The sequence below is a fragment of the Coenobita brevimanus genome, chromosome 29 (genome assembly GCF_032717465.1).
Source record: "Coenobita brevimanus isolate Jiangsu-jjx chromosome 29, ASM3271746v2, whole genome shotgun sequence".
Lineage (NCBI taxonomy): Eukaryota > Metazoa > Arthropoda > Malacostraca > Decapoda > Coenobitidae > Coenobita > Coenobita brevimanus.
The window spans coordinates 1652501-1680000 of record NC_136982.1 but is presented as its reverse complement, the minus strand read 5'-3'; positions in this window follow the sequence as shown (position 1 = coordinate 1680000).

Genomic DNA, 27500 nt, shown 5'->3' with positions numbered 1-27500 from the left:
CCATGTTAAGGGAAAAGGACCATAGTGGAAAGGAATGGTTTTTACTCCGTCCTAAACCCTACCTACGTCTTCAGGAATATTGCGTCACTTTTTCGATCTCATTGTGACCGGTCCTTTACGCGTTTGTGTGTGTGTGTGTGTGTGTGTGTGTGTGTGTGTGTGTGTGTGTGTGTGTGTGTGTGTGTGTGTGTTTACGAGCCATTTTATAGTGCTGGAGGTAGGATGTGGAGCGTGTTCAGTGTTTTGCTACTCGTTTGTTTTTTTCCTGGAGTTGTTTTCGGTTTCTAGGTGTGTGATTCTCCATTCCCTCGCCTCCATGTTCTCCCCACGTGTTCTCTCCCTCACCTCCCCATCTTCACCACCTCTCCATTCTCCCCACCTCTCCATTCTCCCCACCTCTCCATTCTCCCCACCTCTCCAATCTCCCCACCTCTCCAATCTCTCCACCTCTCCATTCTCCCCACCTCTCCATTCTCCCCACCTCTCCATTCTCCCCACCTCTCCAATCTCCCCACCTCTCCATTCTCCCCACCTCTCCAATCTCCCCACCTCTCCATTCTCTCCACCTCTCCATTCTCCCCACCTCTCCATTCTCCCCACCTCTCCATTCTCCCCACCTCTCCATTCTCCCCACCTCTCCATTCTCTCCACCTCTCCAATCTCTCCACCTCTCCATTCTCCCCACCTCTCCATTCTCTCCACCTCTCCATTCTCTCCACCTCTCCATTCTCCCCACCTCTCCATTCTCCCCACCTCTCCATTCTCTCCACCTCTCCATTCTCCCCACCTCTCCATTCTCCCCACCTCTCCATTCTCCCCACCTCTCCATTCTCCCCACCTCTCCATTCTCTCCACCTCTCCATTCTCTCCACCTCTCCATTCTCCCCACCTCTCCATTCTCACCACCTCTCCATTCTCACCACCTCTCCATTCTCTCCACCTCTCCATTCTCACCACCTCTCCATTCTCTCCACCTCTCCATTCTCTCCACCTCTCCATTCTCTCCACCTCTCCATTCTCTCCACCTTGTCCTTTTTCCTGTTTCTTCTCTCTCTTTCTTGTGTCAGTCCTCAGCTTCTTTCACTCTTCTCTGCCTTCCCCTTCTTACCTCCCTTTCTTCACTCCTCCATTCTCTCCATCCTTCCTTCTTCCACTATTCATGTCTCTCTCCTTTCCCTCTACCACTCCATTCTCCCCTTCTCTCCTCTCTCCATTCTCTCCTTCCCTCCACTCCTCCATTCTCTCCTTCCCTCCTCCCCTCCATTCTCTCCTTCCCCCCCTCCTCTCTCCATTCTCGTCTTCCCTCCTCTCCTCCATTCTCTCCTTCCCTCCTGTCTCCATTCTCGTCTTCTCGTCTCCATTTTCTCCTTCCGTCCTCTCCTTCATTCTCTTCTTCCCTCCTCTCCTTCATTCTCTCCTTCGCGCAACGTCTGCATTCTCTCCTTCCCTCCTCTCCTCCATTCACTCCTTCCCTCCACTCCTCCATTCTCTCCTTCCCTCCACTCCTCCATTCTCTCCTTCCCCCCCTCTTCTCTCCATTCTCGTCTTCCCTCCTCTCCTCCATTCTCGTCTTTTCTCCATTCTCTCCTTCCCTCCACTCCTCCATTCTCTCCCTCCCTTCTCCCCTCCATTTTCTCCTTCCCCCCTCCCCTCCATTCTCTCCTTCCCTCCTTTCCTCCATTCTCTCCTCTCCTCCCCTCCATTCTCTCCTTCCCTCCTTTCCTCCCCCCTCCATGACCCCCTGTGTTGAACATCACTGAGGCAGATATTTATTCATTACTTTCCTCCCTCGATGCCTTTCTCTCCGTCTCTCCATTTCCTCCACTTCTCCATTTCTTCCCTCTCTCTCTCTCTCCACTCCATTCTCTCCGTCTCCCAGTCTCTCCATTTCCTCCACCTCCCCAGTCCCTTCTTCCCTCTTCTCCAACACCTCACCCTAACTCCCAGCCTGTATGCACGCCCTCATCCATTCTCTCCAACTTCTCCTCTCCTCCTTTCCCTCCATCTCTCCACCTCCACCCCTCCACCAGGTAGCCCCGCCAGGTGTATTCAACGTCACAGGTGTAAATATTTGTGTAATGCTTACCTTGCTGTCGGCACACACCCCCACGAGAGGTAAATATTAGTGTGTGTGTGTGTGTGTGTGTGTGTGTGTGTGTGTGTGTGTGTGTGTGTGTGTGTGTATACCCCACCCTCTACACACAGGATACTCATGTGCTTAATACTCACGATAAATGGGTGTAAATGGGCGGGGTGTGGGTGTAGATCTTGCCTCTGAGTGTCTGGAAGTAACTCTCTCTCTCTCTCTCTCTCTCTCTCTCTCTCTCTCCTCGAGTTGATTTCGTTTTTCTTTTGACTTCTTTGTTGTTAGCTTCGATTTTCCTACTTATACTCCCCTTATCTTCCCCTTCCCCTTAACCCCTTATCTTCCCCTTCCCCTTAACCCCTTATTTTCCTCCTCTCCATGTAGGCAGACTTGTAACCCTTTTATCTTATCTCGGGACCTGCAGTAAAATTCTCAGTGGCCTCTCTTCTATCTCTCAGTGGACTCTCTTTATCTCAGTGGCGTCTCTATCTATCCTCCTTCCACACCTATTAACCTCGTCACCACCTGTGCTCCCTCCTTACCTGGCCGTAGCACCTGTGATATGAAACACCTGCCTCTTCCTGTGACTCACTGCGTGATGAAATGTAACGCTTGAGATTATTATTGCTATTAAAACTTTCTGTGTCCCTGTTGGAAGTTTTATAGTTTTAGTCAACATTATTATTATTATTATTATTATTATTATTATTATTATTATTGTTGCTGTTATTATTGTTATTATTGTTATTACTGTTACTACTTAAAATTACGGTATTTAAAGGCTATTTGTCCTAGAGCCTTCAGCTTAGTCGGGCAGCTGTCTGCTTCTTTTAGCCAAATATGGTGGCAGTCTGTCAACCGAATCTCCGAATATTATCCGGAACACAGAAAGGTGAGTCAGGCACGCCATCTCAAGAACCGCATAAGACAGGAGGCTGAAATTTTACCTTAATAATATATAGCCTTAAGGCGGACAGTGCGGAAAGGAGTATGGTTCCAATCGGTTCATTGTTCTCTGAGATCGCCTGGGGTCAAATATTGGGCCTTTTCCGGATACTCCGAATGTCACCTAATTTTCCATGAAGGATTATAGGTAGAGCCGCCAAACTTGGTGGACTTAAACTTTGATGACCTACAGTAAAGTGATTTGCAGGAGCTCAGTAACCTTGACCTCAACGTCCCTTTATACGGCAGCTCGGCATCTAGTGGGGCTGCAGGGATAGGCGGTGGCTGTGGCAAGTATTTCTTTATCAAACTTGTTCTTGGACAGTTTTAGAGAATATACCGGGTATGCTATTTTATTTCCTTCTCTTTGGAAGTCATTGTTTATCTTTCCACTATCCCTCACTTATTTTTTTGTTTAGCCCCTTCACTACGATGTCGTACTTAGGAGTTTTGCTTGCTTCTCAGACGATTATGTTCAACTTAAGGGAAAAAATCTTGTTCTTAAGAAGTTAATGGAGGCTGTACCTTACCCTTACAGTTCGAAAAAATCCCTCTGCTGAATAAAATCGTCTGTACGTACCAAGGGTTACATTTACAAGTCATTACCTGTACGTGTCTCTGTTATTTCCATATCTTCTCATTAATTTTCTCCTCCAACCCCCCCCCTGCGACCTGCCCCCCCCCTCCCGTGAGGCCGTAGTCTTTTCACCTTAACTTGGCCCAGATTTTCGTCCTTTTGCTGCCTGTTTCATGTAGCCCAGATTTTCGTCCTTTTGAAGCTTATTTCACGTAGCTCAGATGTTGGTCCTTTTGCAGCTTATTTCACGTAGGTCAGTGGCAGAAAATAGACAATGCTACGGCTGTATATCCTTTCTGTAACACTTCTTCGTGACTAGCAGCATATTCTTGGGTTAATCTGTTACCACTGCTCACCTTTCAAAATGGAGAGATGGCAATTTTAGGCCAGGTTAAACAGGAAGATATGATTTTTTTTTTGTTTATGTATGTATGTATGTGTGTGTATGTATGTATGTGCCGTTAAATATTGTATTTGTGTATGTATGTATTTATGTTTATAAACGGTATATGTGTATGTATGTATGTATGTATGTATGTATTCATTCTTTCATTCGTTCTTTCGTTCATCCATCAGTTCATTCATTCCATCTTTCATCCATCCATCCATCCAACCAACCAACCAACCAGCCAACCATCCATACATCCATCCATCCATCCATCCAACCAACCAGCCAGCCAGCCAACCAACCAACCAACCAACCAACCAACCAACCAACCATCCATCCATCCATCCATCCATCCATCCATCCATCCCTTTATTACAGAAGGAATAAGGAAGGTAAAGTAAAGATATATCCCACGTCTTAATTTCCCCAAAACCGCATCTTAAGTTACAAGAAATTGATCGTAAGAAGCGTTGAGAATACACCCCTGGGCCCGATTATCATTTGGCCCTGGGAATATGGTTGATGTGGCAGGATTATTGCATCTTAAGTAACTATAACTCCATCTTGAGGCGTTCGTAATGATCTTGCTGAGAGAAGGGTAAGATTTTATGGTCTGGGAGCTGCGGTGTGTGAGGGGTGGGTTGTGGGGGGTTGTGTGTATGTGTGGTGGTGGGGGTTGTGTGTGTGTGTGTGTGTGTGTGTGTGTGTGTGTGTGTGTGTGTGTGTGTGAGAGAGAGAGAGAGAGAGAGAGACCTACCGACAAATGATTTAAATAGCTTTGCCAATATTATCACGTCATCCTGATTGAGACATGCTTTTACCTTCACTCTTATTCACTCTTTAGTCCACTTCTTCACTCATATTCATTTTCCATCACTCATATTCACTCATTCATTCTCCTCCTTCACTCATATCTTCACTCTTGTATTCACTCTTACTATAATTCTCCTTCATCACTTATAATTCATTCTTACATTCATTCTCCTTCACTCGTATCTTCACACGTACCTTCACTCATTCCTCACACCTGTACTCACTCCTCTAGTCACTCTGCTTCACTCTCATACTCACTCTCATTCTAACCTTATGCTTAATTCTCTCCTCAATAATAAATGTAAATACAGACTGATGCATTAACTTATAAGATATTTGGGGCAATGATTCTGTACAATTTTTTTTTTTTTTTTTTTTTTTTACTGCTGTCAAGAATTTATTTTATTCCTGAACTATAATTCTGGTACATTTGAGCTTACCAGTGAACGACCTGGGACAAAATTACGCCAGATATTTCGCCTCGTATATCTCTCACTCGTTGGTTAAGGAAGCTGCCTAACACCGCTTCCTTAGTGATTTATTTCTGGGTATTGCTGGTTAATATCCTTGCGTGCGTTATTTATGCAGAGGTTGGCGATATTGGAAGGATGTACATTAGAAGAGGACAGTAAGGTGTAATCAGCAAAATAAATCGCCTAAGAAGAGGTGTTAAGGTGCTGCATTAACTTACGAGAATACGGGCTTTCTGAGGACAGGAAGGTGTAATAAGCAAAATAAATCGCTTAGGAAGAGGTGTTAGGAAGCTACATTTACTTGAGAGAATACGGGCTTTCTGAGGACAGGAGGATGTAATAGGCAACATAAATCGCTTGGGAAGAGGTGTTAGGGAGCTGCATTAACTTACGAGAATACGGTTTTATTGAGGACAGGAAGGTGTAATAAGCAAAACAAATCGCTTAGGAAGAGGTGTTAGGGAGCTTCCTTAACTGACACATGGGCCTTGGTATATGTCTTGGTGGATTAGTCAGCGAAATTTTGTCTCTGGTTTTGAGTGCTTTTTTGCAATAATGCCAACCGTCTGAATTGTTAGTCCGTGCGTGCGTCTACCACTTTGCCGATTTATTTCTGTGTTATTCCATCCCCGAAGTCTCCCGCAAGGCATGAGTTTTAGTAAATAACACCCTATTCTCTGCAGTGTTTCCTTTATTATTCGTCTTTATTTAGCTCATCCATTGTACACAGCATTTACACACACCTAGATCTTCCAGTAATATACTTTTAATACGCTTTGAAAATTACGATATTGTACAGAAATGACATAGAGAAAGATTTCATGCATGTAATTTGTAGGTCACGCATCATTACACCTTCCATGCACTTCCTTTGGCCGTTTAAACACTTTAGAGGATGGAAATAAATAATGTGGGAGCCAGTGTGTGTGTGTGTGTGTGTGTGTGTGTGTGTGTGTGTGTGTGTGTGTGTGTGTTCGTGTTCGTGTTTTCCACGTACACCCCATCTCTCCACCTCCACCGTTCCACCAAACCCCCAAGCTCTACACCTCCACCATTCTACCTACGTCCCGTCACTCCACATAGATCATTCCACCTCTCGATCTCCAGTATTCTATCCACGCCCTCCACCCACACTCCATCTCTCCACAATTCCACCCACATCGCTTCCACACCCTCCACCTTTTCTCCCCGGGCACTGACACAAATATCGGTGCCTCGCCAATTCGTCTCCACCCTCCACTCTCTCTCCACCCTCCACCCTCTCCACCAGCCGGCAATTTTCCCGTCCCCTGTGGCTGCCTGATAGCTCCTTCCTCTATAAATTGGAGAGAGAGAGAGAGAGAGAGAGAGAGAGAGAGCAAGCATGTTTGTCTGTGCGGCTGTACTTAGCAAAAACAAATTATTCTTGCTTGTAGTAGCCAAAATACGTGTCGTGTGTGTGTGTGTGTGTGTGTGTGTGTGTGTGTGTGTGTGTGTGTGTGTGTGTGAAATCAGACATGTTTGTGTGTGCATGTCCTTAGCAAAGCAAATTGTGTTTATGCTTGCAGTTGAGAGGATATGTATTGTGTGTGTGTGTGTGTGTGTGTGTGTGTGTGTGTGTGTGTGTGTGTGTAAGTGTGCATGTTTTTTACTCCATGTGTGCCTAGCCTCGCCCTCACCCACATAAAAAAAAAAAAAAAAAAAAAGGTATTTGTTGGTGCGGTAACAAAATAAAAATACAAAACTCAGACTGAAAGGCACACAAAAAATCTAATACATCTCGTCTGCTTTCTATTCGGTCCCGCCAGTCATTGGAGGGGATGACGTCACGCTCAAAATGGAAGTGTCTGCCATCAGAACAACCTGCCAAAAATTGTTTACCTGGATTGGAAAAAAAAAAAAAAATGGTAAGGAAAATAGATGCACTCGAAAAAAAAAAGTCAAAAATTTCTTCACCTGTTTTCGAAGAATTGAGAGAGAGAGAGAAAAAATAGACGGATTCGAATTAAAAAGTGAATATACCAAAAATTTCTTCACCTGGATCCGAAAAAATTGTGAAAAAAATAAACGAATTCGAATAAAAAATGAATATGCCAACAAAAAAAAATTCACCTCGTTTCGAAAAAATGATGAGAAAAAATAAACGGATTCGACAGGTGGCTTTACATTGAGTGACAAGCCAAATGATTTCCTGTAAGCCAAGAAACCATATACAACGCTGGGTGGTAACCATATAACCAAACCATACGTGCTCCCTACGTGTCAACAAGTGGGTTGGTGGAAGGTTAGTGCCCCTCCCCGTAAAACAAATAACTCAAAGTCAAATGGCTACCCCTTACGGGATTATGGCGTCTGGCAATAGATAGATAGATAGATAAACATACAAAAAATAAAGAATATGGAAATGAAGACAATTTTTTCGTCTATAAAGGTAAGCGAAAAAAATAAAAAAATCAATATAAAGTGCACGCCCAAAAATGCCCCACCTGGATCCGAAATATGGTGATAAATTATAGTCTATCTATCTGTCTATGGCCCGACGCCCTAATCCAGCAAAGAGTGGTCGCAGACAAAACGCCTCCAAGTCGCTCTGTCACCCACCATTTGACTACCCTCCTCCCAACTCACTCCCCCCTCCCTCATATACCTCTCAACTCCATCCCTCCACCTCATCCTCGGTCTTCCCCTCCCTCTCCCTCCCTCCACCTCACCTACATACACCCTCTTAGTCAGTCTTTCATTCTCCATTCTCTCCACATGTCCAAACCACCTCAGTGTATTTCTCCTAATCTTTTCAACCACATCCACATCCACCCCACAACGTTCCTTCACTTCTTCATTCGTCAACCTGTCCCTCCATGTCACTCCACATGCTTCTCTAAAATTGTAAAAGAAAAAATGGATTTGTAAAAGAAAAAAGATAAATGCTGAATATATTAAAGAACACAGGAATGGTATTAGAAAAAAAATATGTCAGAATTTTCACATGGATTGGAAATATTGAGAAAAACTTATTTGAATTCCTAAAAGTATATTTGATTTTGAAGGAAATTTTTGTGTATATATGTGAGTTATTTGGGAGGAGCCTGTGGAGTCCCATGGAGAGACAGACTGACAAATGAGGATGTGAAGGAGCGTTGTGGTGTGGATGTGATAGGAAGCGTTAAGAGAAACACACTGAGGTGGTTTGGACATGTGGAGAGGATGGAGGGTGAGGGACTGATGAGGAGAGTGTATGTGAGTGAGGTGGAGGGGGAGAGAGGGAGGGGAAGGCCAAGGATGAGATGTAGGAATGGAGTGGAGAGGTATATGAGAGAGGGGGGTGTGAAATGGCAGGGGACAGGGTGACGTGGAGGCGATTTGTTTGTGGCCACCCTTTGCGGGATCAGGGCGTCGGGCTATAGGTAGATAGAATGAAGGTGTCCAAAAATTTAATCACCTGAACTCGAGAAATTGGTGGGGAAATTAAATATAAAACATATTGGATTTTTTTTTTTAATGCCAAGACTTTCGAAAGCAGTAAAAAAAAAACTAAGGGATTTTAAGGAATGAGGTGAAGATACTATATATATATATATATATATATATACTGTATATATATATATATATATATATACTGTATATATATATATAGTGTCCAGCGTATAGTCACACGCCAAAAAAAAAAAAAAGCCTATATGATTCCAAAAATGGTGAAAAATTATAAAGGAATTCTGAAAATGATGGAAAAACATAAAGGAGTTGAGGTAATATATTAAAATTGGTGTCTAGCGTACAGGAAAATCCATTATCAAACTGCAGTCCGAAATTTTCATCGCTTCGAAAAACATCATACTCCAAGGCCCATCGGTCAAAGAACCTCCCTAACACCTCCTCCTTAGCGATTTATTTTCCAAACGATCCATTAATAGCCTGATTTTCGCTTCCTGTGCCTTTTTTTTTGTATGAACATAGATTGCATAACACACACACACACACACACACACACGAATACAGTAATGCAGCAGAATCAGAAATAAACCGGTGTGGAAGAGGTGTTAGTAAGCTTCCTACCTGCACCAGAATACACACACACACACACACACACACACACACACACACACACACACACACACACACACACGAATATAGTAACGCAGCAGAATCAGAAATTAACCGGTGTGGAAGAGGTGTTAGTAAGCTTCCTAACTGAACCAGAATACCGCCTCAACACCACACCGCTAACACTGTATTTCTAGTAAAGTGTGCTTTGTAAGGGCGTGACGAGCGAACGAGCGCCACTTTATCACAATTTCCCGGTAAAACTATGGGCGGAATCTCCGATATTTAATTGCTTGAGTTGATGCCCCCCCAAAAAAAAAGCGACTGTAAATCTTTTGTAATTTGATTTCGTAACTGAGGCGTTCACCGATTAGAGCCAAACACTGTCTTGGAAAACTCGAGATTCCAAGGGGTTCCTACGCCTTTATGGCTGAGTTTGTAGTTGATAACAAAATTTACTGAATGGATGTATTACGTGCAGAAAGAATGTCAACTCTGCTTCACACAGGAGTAAAGTTATCGGCTTCTTTAGCGTGACTGTCGGGTCGGGTCGCTCATTCCCAGACTCAACCGAGAGTAAACATTGCTCGCTCGCTCGTAACAATCTCCCGCTCAAAAAAGAAAAAAAAAATGAATGGAACTAAAAAAATCAATTCCTTCAGCTCAATAACGTAGCAATTTTACATTTTCGCTGTGGGCAGACAATTATTATTCAGGTAAGGAGAAGGAGGTGGAGGATGAGTTTACCTGTCCGAGAAACTAATCATTACACAGGTATAAGACTGAGACACGCCCGTCCACAGGCTAATTATCTCAGGTCATTAAGACACACCCAGCGATAATTAAGCCATCCCGCAGCACCTGTAGCGATTGATTTATTTTTCCTTTATTCATTCGATCTCCAGACGATTTTATTCAGTTCGCTTAACCACGTCTTTTAGGTGGCGTCTTTTATTTGCCACCTCCAGACGGTTTTGTTCAGGCTGATTAACCACCTCACAAGGAAGAGATCTTTAACCGTATGCTGTTTACAGACGATTTCCTTCAGCTTAAGCCTTTAAAATATACACTTCAGACGATTTTTTCAGCTCGAGTAGTCCCATCAATATAAGTACGTATTTTAAATGTACACTTCAGACGATTTCCTTCAGCCTGAGTAACCCCTTCGGTATAAGTACTGTACCTCTTTAAAATGTACTCCAGACGGTTTTCCTCAGAGATCAGAGGGGTAAGATGCAGCCTCCACTCACTACAAAAGGCATCTCGCACGGTGAATAAAATCGCATGGTGGGATATGGAACAAAGAGGTCCTCGTGCTGAAGGGGTTAACGCGGGTCATTAACAACGCTGATGATAATGAGGCTGTACCATTGAGACGCCCCCCTGATTAATGGGAAGCCTCGTGTGTGTGTGTGTGTGTGTGTGTGTGTGTGTGTGTGTGTGTGTGGTATTACGTAAGAGCGTGGGTGGTACTTGCGGGTGAAAGTGTGTGTGTGTGTGTGTGAGAGAGAGAGAGAGAGAGAGAGAGAGAGCAGGAGAAGAGAATGAAGGGAAAGGAAGGACATGGGAGGGGATGCGTGGAATAAGAAGGGAAGCAAAGGGAAGAGAATATTGTGAATGGGAGGCAAGGGAAGAAGAGGAAAGACAGGAAGGTAGGGAGGGAAGGGAGAGAGAAAGAACGGAAGGTAGGGAGGGAAGGAAGGAGAATGAATGGAAGGTAGGGAGGAAGGAAAGCGATAGAAAGGAAGATAGGGAGGAAGGGAGAGAGAAAGAAAGGAAGGTAGGGAGGAAAGGAAATAGAAAGAAAGAATGTAGGGAAGAAAGGAAAGGGAAAGAATGGAAGATAGGGAGGAAAGGAAAAAGACAAAAAACTAAGGTGAGGGAAGAAGAGTAAGAAGAATGTCTGGGAAGAAGGACGTAAGAGGCTGGTAGGGAAGGAAGGAGGGAGAGGAAAAGATAAGGATGGAGGGAGGAAAGGGGAAGAAAGGGAGGGGAAACAGAAAAAATAAAATGAAGATAGAGAAAATTGGAAATGAATGCTTGGAAGTGATTTAGGACGGACGGTATTTAAAGGATGAGGTGAGGAAAAGAAAGTAGGATGGAGGAAGGAAGAGGAAAGGAAGGAGAAGGGGATGGAAGAGAAGAGAAAGTGGAGGAAGGACAAGAGATGGAGAAGAAGAGGAGAGAGGATAGAAGGGGGATGAGGAAAGGAAGAAGAGGGAGAGAAGTAGAGGAGAGATAAGGGACTGGGATGGAAGAAAAGAGAGGATGAAGGAAGGAAGATGAAAGGAAGGAGAGGAGAAGGGGATGGAGGAAGAAAGGAGAGGAAGAGAAGAAGATGGAGGAAGAAAGGAGAAATGAAAAGATGGCGAGGATTGAGGGCAGAAGAGGCAGGAGAGGGAGAAGAAGAGAAGAGAGGATGGAGGAAGGAAGATTGAAGGAAGGAGAGGAAGAGAAGAGGATGGAGGAAGGACGAGAGAAGTAGGAGAGGAAAAGAAGAAAGAGAAAGGATAGAGGGAGGAAGGGACAAGGATAGCCCCAGCCTCCAGGAAAAAGATGTGAGAGTTAAGATGAAAGTCAAGATGCAAGGAAACATTTCATTTTCATTTTTACTGGGGAGTCTGCTTCTCACTGCACCCATCTCCATATAAAGCTGCCCTACCCTCTTCCCAGAATCATATGCGGCTTGGGAGAAGGATATCGTAGGATCGTACTGTAGGAAGGCTCGTAACACCTCTTCCTTAGCGATTTATTTTGCATGTGACACCTCTAGGAAGGCTTGTAACACCTCTTACCTAGCGATTTATTTTGCATGTGACACCTCTAGGAAGGCTTGTAACACCTCTTCCTTAGCGATTTATTTTGCATGCGACACCTCTGTTTAAAGGCGCCCTAACCATTTCCAAGATGATATTAGGCTTGGTAGAGAGATATCATAGGCACATACTTAAGTAGATAGATAGATAGAGTAATAGATAGAGACAAATCGATAAACTGTGTACGCCTGTTCAGTTACGCTGCATCAGTAAACAGGGTCAGGTTAGATTTGATCAGCGTATGTTAAATTTAGGTTAATTAACGTGATCATCCGCGTAAGGACAGGCTTAGCTTAGTAGTAGTAGTAGTTGCAATAGTAGTAGTAGTAGTAGTAGTAGTAGTTGCAAACCCATGATCATCTGGACGTGCACTTGGTGGACTGCAGACTCAGGTTACCCGTCTTAAAAAAAAAAAAGTTGGAGGACTACTACTACTACTACTACTACTACTACTACGAAAGGGACATGCAGATATCTTCCGTGTCTTAACATCATCCTACAGAAAAAAAAAAAAAATCCAAGATCAGACAAGGAATAGATCGTAAGTTAGATCTTGAGTTCGTATTCGTGTCGGTTAAGGAGTCTCCCTAACACCCCTTCCATAGCGATTTATTTTTGGATATGACTGATTTAATATCCTGTTGTACGTTATATATGCAGATTATGGCGATATTGGAAGGATTTTTGTAACAGAAAATAGGACAGTCAGGCATAATCAGAAAATAAATCGCTTAGGAAAAGGTGTTTGGGTCTTAGTGGGCTCGCTGTGGGGGTTCGGATAATTCAATAACCCACCATACCCTGCAAGAGTCACGCGGAACTGGGTATTGGGCATTGACTCAGGAAAATATTAACCACTTCAGTCCGACGATGAGGGATTGGGGTTATTCTTCCTACCTCCAGACGATTTTATTCAGACGATTTTGTTCAGCTTGAGATTTTTTTGAGTTGCCAAGTTCACCTGTTATTTTATTTATTTTTTTTAATGAGTGGAGGACACCTGTAATATTGTGTTTATTTGTTTTTTGTTTGTTTTTCCTTCCACTGTTAATGTTTTTTTTCTTGTTTTTCTTCCTCTGTTCATGGATTTTTTTTCTATGTTTTTCCTTCCTCTGTTTATGGATTTTTTCTGTGTTTTTCCTTCCTCTATTCATGGATTTTTTTTCTTTATTGAATTTGTTTTTCCCTCATCTATTCATGGATTTTTTCTTAATTTGTTTTTCCTTTATTGATGGATTTTTTCTTTATTTGTTTTTCCTTCCTCTGTTCATGAATTTTTCTAATTTGTTTTTCCTTCCTCTATTTTTGGATTTTTTCTTCATTTGTTTTTCCTTCCTCTATTCATGGATTTTTTTTTTTCCTGCCTTTATTTTTGGATTTTTTCTTTATTTTGTTTTTCCTTCCTCTATTCATGGATTTTTTTTTATTTAATTTGTTTTTCCCTCATCTGTTCATCTTCTTTTAAAAGTTAGTGGAAAAAAATCAGACGAACGAGGCTATTGAACCACGACTCGCAAAACTAAGTATCTCAACCCAACGAGGTGGTTTTTTTTTTCGTGTTTTTTCGTTTTTTTGTTTTCGTTTTCATGTTTTTTTCGTTTTCATGTTTTTTTCGTTTCTTGTTACTTCCAGACGATTTTATTCAGCTGAGGAGGGATTTTCTGGGGATTAGAGGTAGCCTTCGTTAACCCCTTCACAACTACAGGTTCTTAAGTTGACTATAAGCATCTTAAGAAAAAAATTCTCTTAGCATCTCAAGAAAAAATCGTCTCTAAGCATCTGAAGAAAAAAAATCGTCTGAGCATCTTAAGAAAAAAATAAACTCTAAACATCTTAAGAGAAAATCGTCTGAGCATCTTAAGAAAAAATCGTCAACTCTAAGCATCCTAGGGAAAAAATCGTCAACTCATCATCTTAAGAAAAAATCGTCAACTCAGCATCTTCAGAAAAAATCGTCTTAGTAAAGAAATTGACCCCATGACTACGAGACGGCCTTCCAAAAATAATAATAATAATAATAATAATAATAATAATAATAAAAAGTTGTTTGGTGGTTGGAAAAGTTAAAATAAAAAAAAAACTTACATATTAGTGAAGGAATAATTATGAAAGTTAGATGAGGGGGGGTAGAAGAGGAGGGAGGTGGGTGGGGAGGAGTGAGCGGGATGGGCTGGGGTAGCGAGGTAGGGTGGGGACAATACACCCTGTGAAGTTGGACGTTGTAAGTTGGCTGGTGTGGGCGTAGCGATGGTTTAATTCGGAATATTCTCCAAGAAGAACTCTAAAAATAACAAACAGTAACAAAGTAAGCACGCGTTGTTCTCATGGACCTGACGACCCAGGAGGAAGGGTAGAAATTGTGTAAGATGTGTAGAAGTATACGTGATTCTCTCTCTCTCTCTCTCTCTCTCTCTCTCTCTCTCACACACACACACACACACACACACACTCATGTAGGTATTGCATGTGCGTGTAATCAGGTTGTTGAAGTATTCGTGTTGGATGTGGCCAGACGTGAGCGTGGTATTGCTTTAGTCCTTAGTGGTAATGAAGCGTCTCTCTCTCTCTCTCTCTCTCTCTCTCTCTCTCTCTCTCTCTCAGCTAGCATATTCAGTAAGGTATATTAATCACATACTTCCTTATCAGCATATACATACCTTTACCTGCTTGTTAATTAAAGTGTTATCATACCTGTTGATTATTTTTTCCACTAACAAATTCCCTTATTATTATTATTATTATTATTGTTATTATTATTACACTGGTTTATTCACTTATATTTATAGTTATTCATTACTGCTTTATTCAGGTACACTTTATTTACTGTGGATTTATTTACAAACATTTTATTATTTATTACAGGTGAGTGTTGCCAGTGACAGGTGTTGGATCAGGTGAGGTAAAGTGGCACTTCTTTTTCTTGTGTATCTCTGTGTATTTGTGTGTAGGTCTGTGTATCTGTGTAACTGCGTTTTTATAATTGCGTTTGTTAAGTATTCAATTGCTGCCCCCCCCCCGTCTCTCTCTCTCTCTCTCTCTCTCTCTCTCTCTCTCTCTCTCTCTCTCTCTCTCTCTCTCTCTCTTTCACACACACACACACACACACACACACACACACACACACACACACACACACACACACACACACACACACACACACACACACACACACACACACACACACACACACACACTCCATGACCCGAGCATATATATTGAGAAGCCCTATACACACCACCAGCAACACATTATATTTCCAGGTCATATCCACTCTCATATCCATCCTATTGTTTCAGCATTTCATTTCGATGCTTCAGTAATAATAGAAAATACAAATCATGAATGTTACAAAAATGCTTTCATTGTATTTTACTGTATTTCATCCCCTCACACACAACAATGACCTCTGCTGTAACGCTGCCACGACATTTTTTGCGTAGTCAGTCAGTTCAGTCAGTCAGCTAGTCAGGCAGTCAGTCAGTCAGTCGGTCAGTTAGTCAGTCAGTCAGTCAGTCAATCAGTCAAGCAGTTAGTCAGTCAGGCCCCTTTTACCAGAACACAGTTATCCTGCACCTCACCAAACACTGCTCTCAGTATAGTGCATTTCCTGACACCATGCACACTATACCCTGCTCACTTCACCTTGGCCTAAAATTGCCATCACTCCATCTAGAATGCTGAGTTGTAGCAAGAGATTAACATTAGAATATGCTGCTAGTCACGATGAAGTGCTGTGGAAAGGATGTTCGGTCGTAGAGTTGTCTTTTTCTGCCACTAAACTACGTGAAATAAGCAGCACAGGGACGAAAATTTGAGCCAAGTTAAAATGAGTGAACTGTAACAATGTGTACCTTACTCTCGTGTGTGTGTGTGTGTGTGTGTGTGTGTGTGTGTGTGTGTGTGTGTGTGTGTGTCCTCGCCACACCTACACCCTGCTACTCAAGGGGCGATAAACCCTTAAGAAATTCGCGAGTATTTTTATCGCGACAAGGCCCGTGTCAGGTTACCTTTGTGTGATTTGTCCCACGGCGCTGATAAGGTGATCACAGGACGCCCCCACAACACACCCCTCGCACCGCTGCCTCTCTCGGATGAAGGAAGTCGTCTGGTGTCCGCTAAAGCCCCTCTTGCATTCCTGTAACTATGACCAAAAGCCCCTGAAGACTGTTAAAAGACCAATCACACCCTCTCGCAGTGCTAGCTCTCTCTCGGATGAAGAAAATCGTCTGGTGACTGCTAAATCCCCTCTCGCATTCTTATAAGAATGACCAAAAGCCCCTGAAGTCTGCTAAAGGATCAATCATACCTTCTCGCAGTGCTGGCTCACTGTCGGATGAAGGAAATCGTCTGGTGTCTGCCAAATCCCCTCTCGCATTCTTATAAGGATGACCAAAAGCCCCTGAAGTCTGCTAAAGGACCAATCACACCGTCTCGCAGTGCTACCTTTCTCTCTTGGATGAAGAAAATCGTCTGGTGACCGCTAAATCGCCGCTCACGTAATCCTGTCTCATGCTTGGGTCTCATAGGGATGGCTTGAAATCGTCTGAAGTCTATTAAATCGCCAATCACAACCCTTTCGCACAGTTGGGTTTCTTAGGGAAGGTTAAAATCGTCTGGTGTGTACTAAACCCCCCCTCACATAATCCTGTCGCACCCTTGGATCTCTCTGGGATGGCCAAAAGCGTCTGAAATTTGATGAACCGCCTCTTAAACAACCCTCTCTCAATTTTGCGTCTGTTGGGAATGATGAAAATCGTCTGGAGTCAGGTGTATCTCCAGGTAGCGCTTTTGCATCTTGAGTTTTCTTCTGTGATGAATAAAATCGTCTGCATGTTACCCGAGTGTCCCCTGCCCCACAACCCCTACTGTGGCCTGGTTGGGTTTCACGGATGAATAAAATCGTCTGGAATCACCCGAGTCTCTGCCTACACAAGCTTTTCCCCTCCGAGATTCTTCATGTATAAAATCGTCCTGTATTAGCCTGCAGTCTGACCTCACACAAACTCACTGAATCCTTGACCTGGTTGGTTTTCTGTCGGCTGAATAAAATCGTCTGGTGATAGCCGAGTCTCCTCCCCCCACACTGCCCCACAGATGAAACCACTCTGGACTCACGGGATTTCTCTAAGCTGAATAAAATCGTCAGGTGTTTGCTGAAAATCCACCTCCTCCACGTCCCACCGAACCGTTTGCCGTGGTAGTTTTTCTTTTTCTTTTTGCTGAATAAAATCGTCTGGCGTCAGTTGGGAATCCGCAGTCACACAAACCCACCTACTCTCTTAACCCTTTGGCCTCGTTAAGCTTCTCCTGGTTGAAGAAAATCGTCTAAATCGTCTAAATTGCTTAACATAGCATACCTCAGATGACAAGCATAGCATATCACTCTTGTCTAACAAAGTCTGCCTTTTCTATGAGCATACAGTATTTCTTTGCTACACTTTTTACAACAGCATACCTGTCTGAGCATACCGCACCTTTTGGGGAGCATATTACACCTGTCTGAGCATACCATACGTGTTTGAAAGCATATTACACCTATCTAACAGAGCATACACAGTCATCTAACTTAGTATACTAAATGTTTGACACAACATACTATGTCTTTCTAACCTAATATACGACACCGGTTTAGCATAGCATGCTACACCTAGCTGACAAAGCTTATCACACTTTTCCAGCAAACCATACCACACCTGCCAAACATAGCCTACCACACCCGCCAAACATAGCACACCACACCCGCCAAACATAGCCTACCACACCCGCCAAACATAGCCTACCACACATGCCGAACATAGCATACCACACCTGCCGAACATAGCATACCACACCTGCCAGACATAGCATACCACACCTGCCAGACATAGCATACCACACCTGCCAGACATAGCATACCACACCTCCCGGACATAGCATACCACACGTACTTAACAGTGCCTGCCTGATAGAGCAAACCACAGCTTCCTAACATAACCTACGACACCTGTTGAACACATCATACCACACTTGCCTAACACAGCACCCCACACCCCTGCCTAACATAGGACCGCACACACCTGTCTAGCCAAGCCTGCCGCACCTGCCTTTGCCGCGTCGTCGCTGCATACTATTCCTGTTCTCCATTACCGGCGGCAAATGGAGTATTGAGGAAACCAGCAGTGCGGTTGTCATGCAGCAGTGCAGAAATAACCAGCCGGGAGAGCACCAACCACGGCAACACCAGGCAGGCAGGCAGACATGTAGGTAAGTAGGTGACCAGGTAGGTTGGCAGGCATACAGGCAGTCAAACAGGCTTTCAGGCACACATGCATGCGGGTAGGCCGGCAGACAAATAGGGACAGAGGCAGGCAGGTAGGTAGATAGGCACACAGGAAGCAGGCAGGTATACAGGCAGGCAGGCACACTAGCAGGCAGGCATACACACTAGCAGGCAGGCATACACACTAGCAGGCAGGCATACACACTAGCAGGCATGCAGACACACAGGCAGGCATGCAGACACACAGGCAGACAGGCAGGCAGGCAGAGAGTCGGGTTGGAGCCATCACTGTGACTGTATTAAGGGGAGACACGTAATTACAACTCGGTAATTGCAGCTGTCGGAGGGCCTGTGCTGGTGCCAAGTTTAGCCTCAGTATCAGTAGCACCACCTGCGTCACCACGACCGGGGTAACACTAGTACCAGCAGCAGGAACAGTACCAGCAGGAACGGAAGTACAAGAAGCAGTAACAGCAGCAGAAGTACAAGAAGCAGTAGCAGCAGCAGCAGCAAAAGTACAGGATGAACAAGAAGCGATGCCAAGACACCGGGAGTCATTCTAGTGCTGACGTATAAACACATCAGGATATCTGGACAAAGAAGTCACATATCAGATTTGGAGAAAATCGCATGGGAATTGACGATTTTATGCCCATTTGAAATTGTAGGCCCGACCCACCCGACATTGACTCCCCTACCGCTAATTGGGAGATGACGCCCCTGATGTAACGAGGCATGTTATGTTACAGGATGCAGATTTGAAAGATGCACCTTTAGGTTTTGGTTAGTTATAGAGTAAGAAGAGTATAGTCAGTTTGTTTCGTGAATTTCCTTGACTCTCAGGCCCGGATGTACAGTTGTGGACACTAGTATCGATCCACTGCCGTACGATAAATAGCAAGACAGTGAACAGTGACTTTTGAAACTTAGTGATGTTGTCTTCGAAACCAAACAGACTTATAATTTTGTGTAAGGGTATCGTAATTTTTCGATTATAAAAAGTGGAGCGATATTCCTAACCTCAACTGTACAATTGGGGAAAAAAATCGCTAAATATTTAACCTATTCTGCTTCTCACTTTCCTCTGCTGACCTCTTCTTTTCACTTTCCTCTGCTGACCTCTCCTTCTCACTTTCCTCTGCTGGCTTCTGCTTCTCACTTTCCTCTGCTGACCTCTCCTTCTCACTTTCCTTTGCTGACCTCTCCTTCTCACTTTCCTCTGCTGCTTCTGCTTCTCACTTTCCTCTGCTGGCTAATATTCTCAGGTTAAAGGCCCGTATTCTCGTCGGTTGAGGAAGCTCCCTAACACCTTTTCCCAAGCGACTTAGTTTGCTTATTACACGTACTTTCCTGTTCTGTGTTATATACTCGTATAAACGCTTCAAACATTGACAGAATCTCCATAAGTAATTCACAGAAGGCTATTAACAAGCCATATCAAAAAATAAATCGCAAAAGAAGAGGTGTTAGGGACGGAAGTGACGGACGTGCCCTCAGTATGACGTAGACGTGGTGGATAGTAGACGAAATTTTGCCCCCGCCTCTATATGTCTTCTCTCGCATTCTCGTATTCCATCTCCCTGTTTACCACTCAGGCTCCTATGACTCAATCTCAGCTGAAGAAAATCGTCTGGCGTGAGGTGGAACATGGTGGTAGAATTATCCCGACCATGTGGAAGGGTTGACGGTGACAGTATCAACACTCGGGCTCCCATGACTTTTCTCAGCTGAATAAAATCGTCTGGGGTTAGCTGGGACCGTATGCTAGAGCTGCACCGACCATGAAGAGATTTTAAAAAAATCTGAAAATAAAAAGGTGTTTGGTTCCACATCAAAGGTATCCTGCCCTGTCCCCTCTCCCCTCTTATTGATTCTCTCTCTCTCTCTCTCTCTCTCTCTCTCTCTCTCTCTCTCTCTCTCTCTCTCTCTCTCTCTCTCTCTCTCTCTCTCTCTCTCTCTCTCTCTCTCTCTCTCTCTCTCTCTCTCCCCTACGAAAGGAAGATGGTGGGCTGCAGGAGAAGGGCAAATTTGGGTTCAGTTTACCAGGTTCACTTTCAGATGGTTCCTTGAAAGCAGTGATAAGAAACAGGGAAGTTAGCATGGAAGTGAAAAAGCTACTACATGACAGTATTGTGATACCAACTCTAACGTATGGAAGTGAAGCTTGGACCTTGTTGGAGGGACACAAGTCGAGAGTGAAAGCAGTAAGAGGAGCATGTGGAGTCACATGGAGAGACAGACTGACAAATGAGCAAGTGAAGGAGCGTTGTGGTGTGGATGTGGATGTGATAGGAAGCTTCAGGAGAAACACACTGAGGTGGTTTGGACATGTGGAGAGGATGGAGAATGAGAGACTGACGAGGAGAGTGTATGTGAGTGAGGGGGAGAGGGAGGGGGAGGCCAAGGATGAGATGGAGGGATGGAGTGGAGAGGTATATGATAGAGGGGGGAGGGTGAGCTGGGAGCAGGTCAGTGAAATGGCGGGGGACAGGGCGACATGGAGGCGATTTGTTTGTGGCCACCCCTTGCGGGATTAAGGCGTCTGGCAATAGATAGATAGATAGACAGACTTTCAGATGAGCCTGGGAACACAAGAATAACACTTTCATTTTTGGTTCCCTGCAGCTCCTTCAACTTCTAAACAGACGTGCAATCAACGTTATTTTTTTCCCCATTTCTTCTCTCTTATTTCACCTTCCTTAATGGTCCACGACTTTTAGAGGGGTGGGCAGGCATAATGGGTGGGAGGGTGGACTGACGGGGCGGGTGGAGTAGGTGGGATAGGGTGAGTGGGTGGGTGGATGGGTGTGTGGCATCCCGGAGGGCAAGGCAGAAGACAGGCTTACTACATCGGGTGAGTGGATAGATGCATGTGTTCCTGGGTGGGTTGTTGGATGAAGGAAAATTACATATAAAGGTCCATGAGGAAAATAGCGCCATAAGGGTATTATGTCACTGAGGGGAAAAGCAGACCCATGGAAGGTAAAGAGGTTCATGAAGGGAATAGGTCCATGAGGGGAAGTAGTTGTAAGGGGGAATGATGTCTTGGGTGTACAGTGAGAGACTAGTTAATGTGCTAGTCTGTCTAAAGTCATTCTTCACACATTTCAGTGAATTAGAGTCACTGAAGGTAAAAAAAAAAAAAAAATCCAGGTGAAATATAAAATTACTTTGGTACAGCCGTCAAACAGAAAACGAGATACGGGCGTGGAAATTAGGGGAGGGGAAACTAATCTGAATTCTAAGTTGGTGAAGACAAGTTGACGTGGAAGGAGAAGTTATAATTGGTAATTCAGAAGTCATGCTGCATTTTTGTGTGTATATATATTTTTGCTGGCTGTATAAGTAAAGAAAATGGGTCATGGGAAAAGAATGGATTTATGACAGTGCGGGAGGGTAACCACTACGATTATTTTGTTTGTTATTTTTGCCTTCCTGCTTTCAGACGATTTTATTCAGCTGAGACCTTTTGAACTAGGGGATTAATAGGTCCTCCATTAACGCCTTCATGACGAAAGATTGATTTTTTACACTAATTTCGCTTGGTATTAGTAAGAATAAAATCAATGTCTTCGAATTCATGGAGTCAGTACTTAACATGGTGCATGTGTTTGTTTTTGGAGAGAGAGAGAGAGAGAGAGAGAGAGATGTAGTTCATAGAATTTCACTTTCAGAAAACAACCTTCTTTTGTACTTTATTCATATGGAACAATTGTACATAACTTAGCTAAGCCTCCTAGTAGAGATGGAACAACTGAACACTCTATCAGGCCTCCCAGTTTGCGAGTCTGTCCCCAATTTTATCGTTGGGAAACAGTGCTATTTAATAAACGTGACTCTGGAGAGGTATATGAGAGAGGGGGGTGTTGGCTGGGATTGGGGCAGTGAAATGGCGAGGGACAGGGCGACATGGAGGTGATTTGTTTGTGGCCACTCCTTACGGGATTATGGCGTCTGGGAATAGATAGATAGGTAGACCTTTTCCAGCTGAAACGGTATATAGGAAATTGATATAGTACAGGTGAAAAATGGACCAAGAGGAAGGCTGATAATTATGTAATCAAGGTAATGTTTCTTAAATGACCGTAGGATAATTACATGTACCATTTCATTAGAAGTAATATGAGTGCAGCAGCGAAACCAGAAGGCGTTTGACGATGCTCTTTTCACCTTAACTTGGCCCCAATTTTCGTTCTTTTACAGCTTATTTCACGTAGCTCCCCTCCCTTCAACCTCTGTCTCTTCGTCGCGCTGTTGCATCTTTATCTCTTTTCTATCGCTACTCCAATGGTCACTGCTCATCTGAACTGTCTGCTTGCATCCCTCCACCTCTACGACGGGCTCGTAACACCCGTTTAGCAACAAACTCTCATCCGGTATTCCCAGTCCTTCACTTACGCAACATGGCAGCTCTGGAACTGTCTCCCTCTGTCTGTATTTCCCACTTTTTATGATCAGTCTTTCAAACGCAGTATGTCCAGGCATCTCGAAATGAACGGATCTTGAATATGGCTCTCTTTTGTATTGTTTTTGTTTTTTTCTTGGAAGGAACGGTTTGTGGGCTCCTGGTCCTTGGTTCCTTATTCCTTGCATGAAAAAATAAAAGCTCATCAACAGAATAAGACAATAGTATGGCCCTACATCCTTTCCGCAGCACACTCCGGTGTGGACCTGGAACCCTGACCACGACTTTCCTCCAGCTTGGGGTGAGGTGGAGGCTGGGTTGAGACGATTTTGGGCGATTGTACACATAATTATCACAAGGACTATGGTGCCAGGAGTGAGAAAGATTATTAGATATAGAGTGACAGAGTTGAAAATGTGTAGATACTTATGGTTATCGAGTAGAGTCAGATTTAGGGGGCTTAAAGTGCTTGATTGTAAGGCCCGCTTCGCTAGACGTGTTACTGTTAGCTCTCACACTTTTATGTTTTTTCTTTATGTACTTCTGGATGCCACCTCACCCCATCTTTAGGTGGAAATAAGCGTCAGGAGGATGGCGATGATGATGATGACGATGACGATGAAGACGGATGATGATGATGATGATGATGATAATGATGATGATGATGATGGTTGATATATTTATGTAAAAAAAAAAAATGGTCACCCAGTATGCTTTTGACAGGTCTGCACGTTTGTACTTTCTCTTTCCTGCTTGGATCCTACCTAACCCCATTTGTGTGTGTGTGTGTGTGTGTGTGTGTGTGTGTGTGTGTGTGTGTGATGGTATGGAAATAAACCGGTTGCGTTTGTGGCGAGTCGTGTGAGTGAATGTGAGCGTGTGGCGGCAAGGAGTAAACATGTACATTGTAAGTATGATGAATTATGCTGTGAATGGCAGCTTGTGAGAGGCGAGGGGAGGGCTGGAGGGAAGCTGTTGCGAGAGGGGAGGGAGGGGAGGGTTGTTGCGAGAGGGGAGGGAGGGGAGGGTTGTTGCGAGAGGCGAGGGGAGGGCCGAGGGGAGGACTGGTGGGAAGCTGTTGTGAGAGGGGAGGGTTGTTGTGAGAGGGGAGGAGAGGGGGCGAGGGGAGGGGAGGGATGCTGTTGCGAGAGGGGAGGGCTGTTGTGAAACGGGAAGGGAGCTAGGGCTAGGGAGAGCTATTGTGAGGGCGGTGGGAAGGGCTATGTGTAAGGGCAGGGTTTTTATCGGGGCTGGAAGGGCTTTCTTGCTGGGAAGGGAGGGCTGCTTTGAGTGGAGTACCTGGTGCTCCTCTACTTCACCACCTGAAGATGCCAAAAATAGGGGAAGAAAATGGGAAATGATGATGTAGCCTTTAATAGTTGCCTTCTTGCATTATTACCCCGTCCTTCCCTCCTTTACCTTTCCATCATCATCATCATCATCATCATCATCATCATCATCATCATCATCATCGTCATCTTCATCCCTTATTCCCACGTGAGGATGGAGTAAGGTAAGGCAAAAACATGAAAAGGAAAAACATAAAAGGGACAACACGATCGATGGATGAGGTGCACTTTCCTTGATTTCCTTCCAGTTAATTACCTGGAGAATAAGGTACGGTTCAAGGAGACCTGATTTTATTTATTAAGTTTATTTTTTATTTATTTTTGTAAGAATAAAAACGGTAGCTACCTTGTGTATTGTTTTACGAGAGGATACATGACAGTAGAAATACGTCTGTGTTTTCAGTAAGCGTATTAATTTGAGGAATCAGCAGAGGGTATACAAGCACGTGCTTAGAATCGGCGGAGAGTATACAGAACTATGTAAAGAATCAGCAGAGGAAATAAAGGAAGAACTGGTTTTATTGGGTGTCTTGAGGGGTAGGGGGAAGTAAGTAGAAGTAAAGGAGTTGAGGTAAAGGTAATAAGGTGCTCTGTCAGTATTATCGTCAGGTAAAGAGAGAGAGAGACTCCTGACGTAGGTACTCCTGACGGGGGCTGTTCATCATCTTTTGCTGACTCAGATTTAGGTCAGTAACTCCTTGCTGACTACTGCCTTCACCTTCACCGTCACCATTACTAGCGTCACTCGCTGTCACCATCATCAGCATCATCATCACAGACCATCACTATTACTGATATCACCATCACCCTCACTCACCATCACACATCATCACTGCCATCACTTCACTGTCAGTCACCGTCACTATCACTGGCATCACCATCACTGTCACTGGCGTCGTCATCATCACTCACTATCACTCATTATCACCATTATTATCACCACCGTCACTGTCAGGATCACCTCATCATCATTAGTCATTATCACCGACATCACTATCGCTCACTATCACCTCTATTACCATCATCACTATAACAACCGCTACCATCATAATTATCACCACCACCACCACCACCATCATCATCATCATCACCCTCCTCACCACCACCCGCCGACTAAGGCTTGACTCATCACCCTCATCACCACGAGTCAGCGGGAAGTGAAGGGAAGGTGGTGTTGTGCAGTTTGGCTAAATTTTGTGTCATTACCACCTTCACTCCTCATGACTCACTCTCAGCTGAGGAAAATCGTCTGGTTTAGGTAGGGGGAAAAAAAGTAGACTTGTTCCAGGCATCGGAGGGTTAGTGGGGACAATATCAGACGCTCTCCAATGACAGCTGAATAAAATCGTCAGTCAACTGGCATAGATTCTCATTCACTCAGCTGAAGAAAATCGTCTGGTTTGGGTAGAGAAAAAAGTAGAGTTGTTCCAGGCATCAGATGGGTAGTGGGGACAATATCAGACGCTTTCCTATGACACTTAGATGAATAAAATCGTCTGGTTTGGGTAGAAAAAATAGTAGAGTTGTTCCGGGCATCAGAGGATTAGTGAGGACAATATCAGACGCTTTCCTATGACACTCAGATCAATAAAATCGTCTGGTTCGATTAGAAAAAAAAAAGTAAAGTTGTTCCAGGCATCAGAGGGTTAGTGGACAATACCAGACGCTTCCCTATTACACAGCTGAAGAAAATCGTCTGAAAGGGAGCACCACATTGTCCCTACCTGGAGAGGATACGCTTTCCTTTGACACTCAGATGAATAAAATCGTCTGGTTCGATTAGAAAAAAAAAGTTGAGTTGTTCCAGGCATCAGAGGGTTAGTGGACAATACCAGACGCTTCCCTATTACACAGCTGAAGAAAACCGTCTGAAAAGGAGCACCACATTGTCCCTACCTGGAGAGGATTAACGAGGAGGCCTAAATTACTTACAGTGTTAATTATATGAGGGAAAGAAAATACACCTGCACAGAACAGGTGTGCTTCAATAAATTCATTCCTCACTGAATCTTGATAATGGAGATTCTTGTAACAGTGAATCATCTATCTATCTACCTATAGCCCGACGCCCTAATCCCGCAAAGGGTGGCCACAGACAAAACGCCTCCAAGTCTCTCTGTCACCCACCATTTGACTGCCCCTCCCCCCAACTCACTCCCCCCTGCCTCATATACCTCTCAACTCCATCCTTCCACCTCATCCTCGGTCGTCCCCTCCCTCTCCCTCCCTCCACATCACCTGCGTACACCCTCTTAGTCTTTCATTCTTCTCTTTATCACTTCAGTACCATGACGAGTTCTATACTCGTTTTACCTTAAGTTGGCCCAGATTTTCGTCCTTTTGCAGCTTATTTCACGTAGCTCAGATTTTCGTCCCTTTGCAGCTTATTTCACATATTTCCAGATTTTCGTCCATTGGCAGCTTATTTCACGTATTCCCAGATTTTCTTCCTTTTGCAGCTTATTTCACGTAGCTCAGTGGCAGAAAAAGACATTGCTACGGCTCTACACCCTCTCCCCAGCACTTCTTCGTGACTAGCATCGCATTCAAGTGCTGATCTATTGTTACAGCTTAGGATTCAAGATGGAGAGATGTCAATTTTAGGCCAAGTTATAGTGAACAGGGGTATAGTATTTTTTTTCGATAGTTTTAGGCCAAGTTATAGTAAAAAGAGTATATTTATTTATTTATTTATTTATTTATTTTGGGGGGGGCTTTTTTTTGGCTATCTTCGGGCGACTTCATGGAGCTTTGGAGAGACGTTTCGATTTGGGGGGGTACATATTTTTATTATTATTTTTTTTTTACAAGATGAGCAGAGGAAGGAAAAACAAATTAAAAAAAAAAATAACGATCATTTTAACATCATCCCTAAGCTGAATAAAATCGTCTGAATATACCAAGACTAAAAATGTCCTGGAACTGAAGGGGTTAAACAGCGTATTCTCATCGTTAAGGAAGCTCCGTAGCACCTCTTCCTTGGCGATTTAGTTTTTAGATATGGGTGGTTAATATCCTTTTGTACGTTATTTATGCATTGTGGCGATACTGGGAGGATTTTTGTCACAGAATAGGACAGTAAGGTGTAATAAGCAAAATAAATCGCATAGGAAAAGACGTTAGGGAGCTTCCTCAGTCGGCTAGAATAGGGCCCAACGCTGCGAAATCTCCCCCCTAACTTGAATAGAATCATTATTATTATTATTGTTATTATTAATTATCATCATCATTAGTTTTATTATCAGCATCATTATCATCGCCGTCGTCATTCATCATCAGTCTTCAGTCATTATTATTATTATTATTATTATTATTATTATTATTAGTCTTCAGTCATTATTATTATTATTATTATTATTATCATTATTA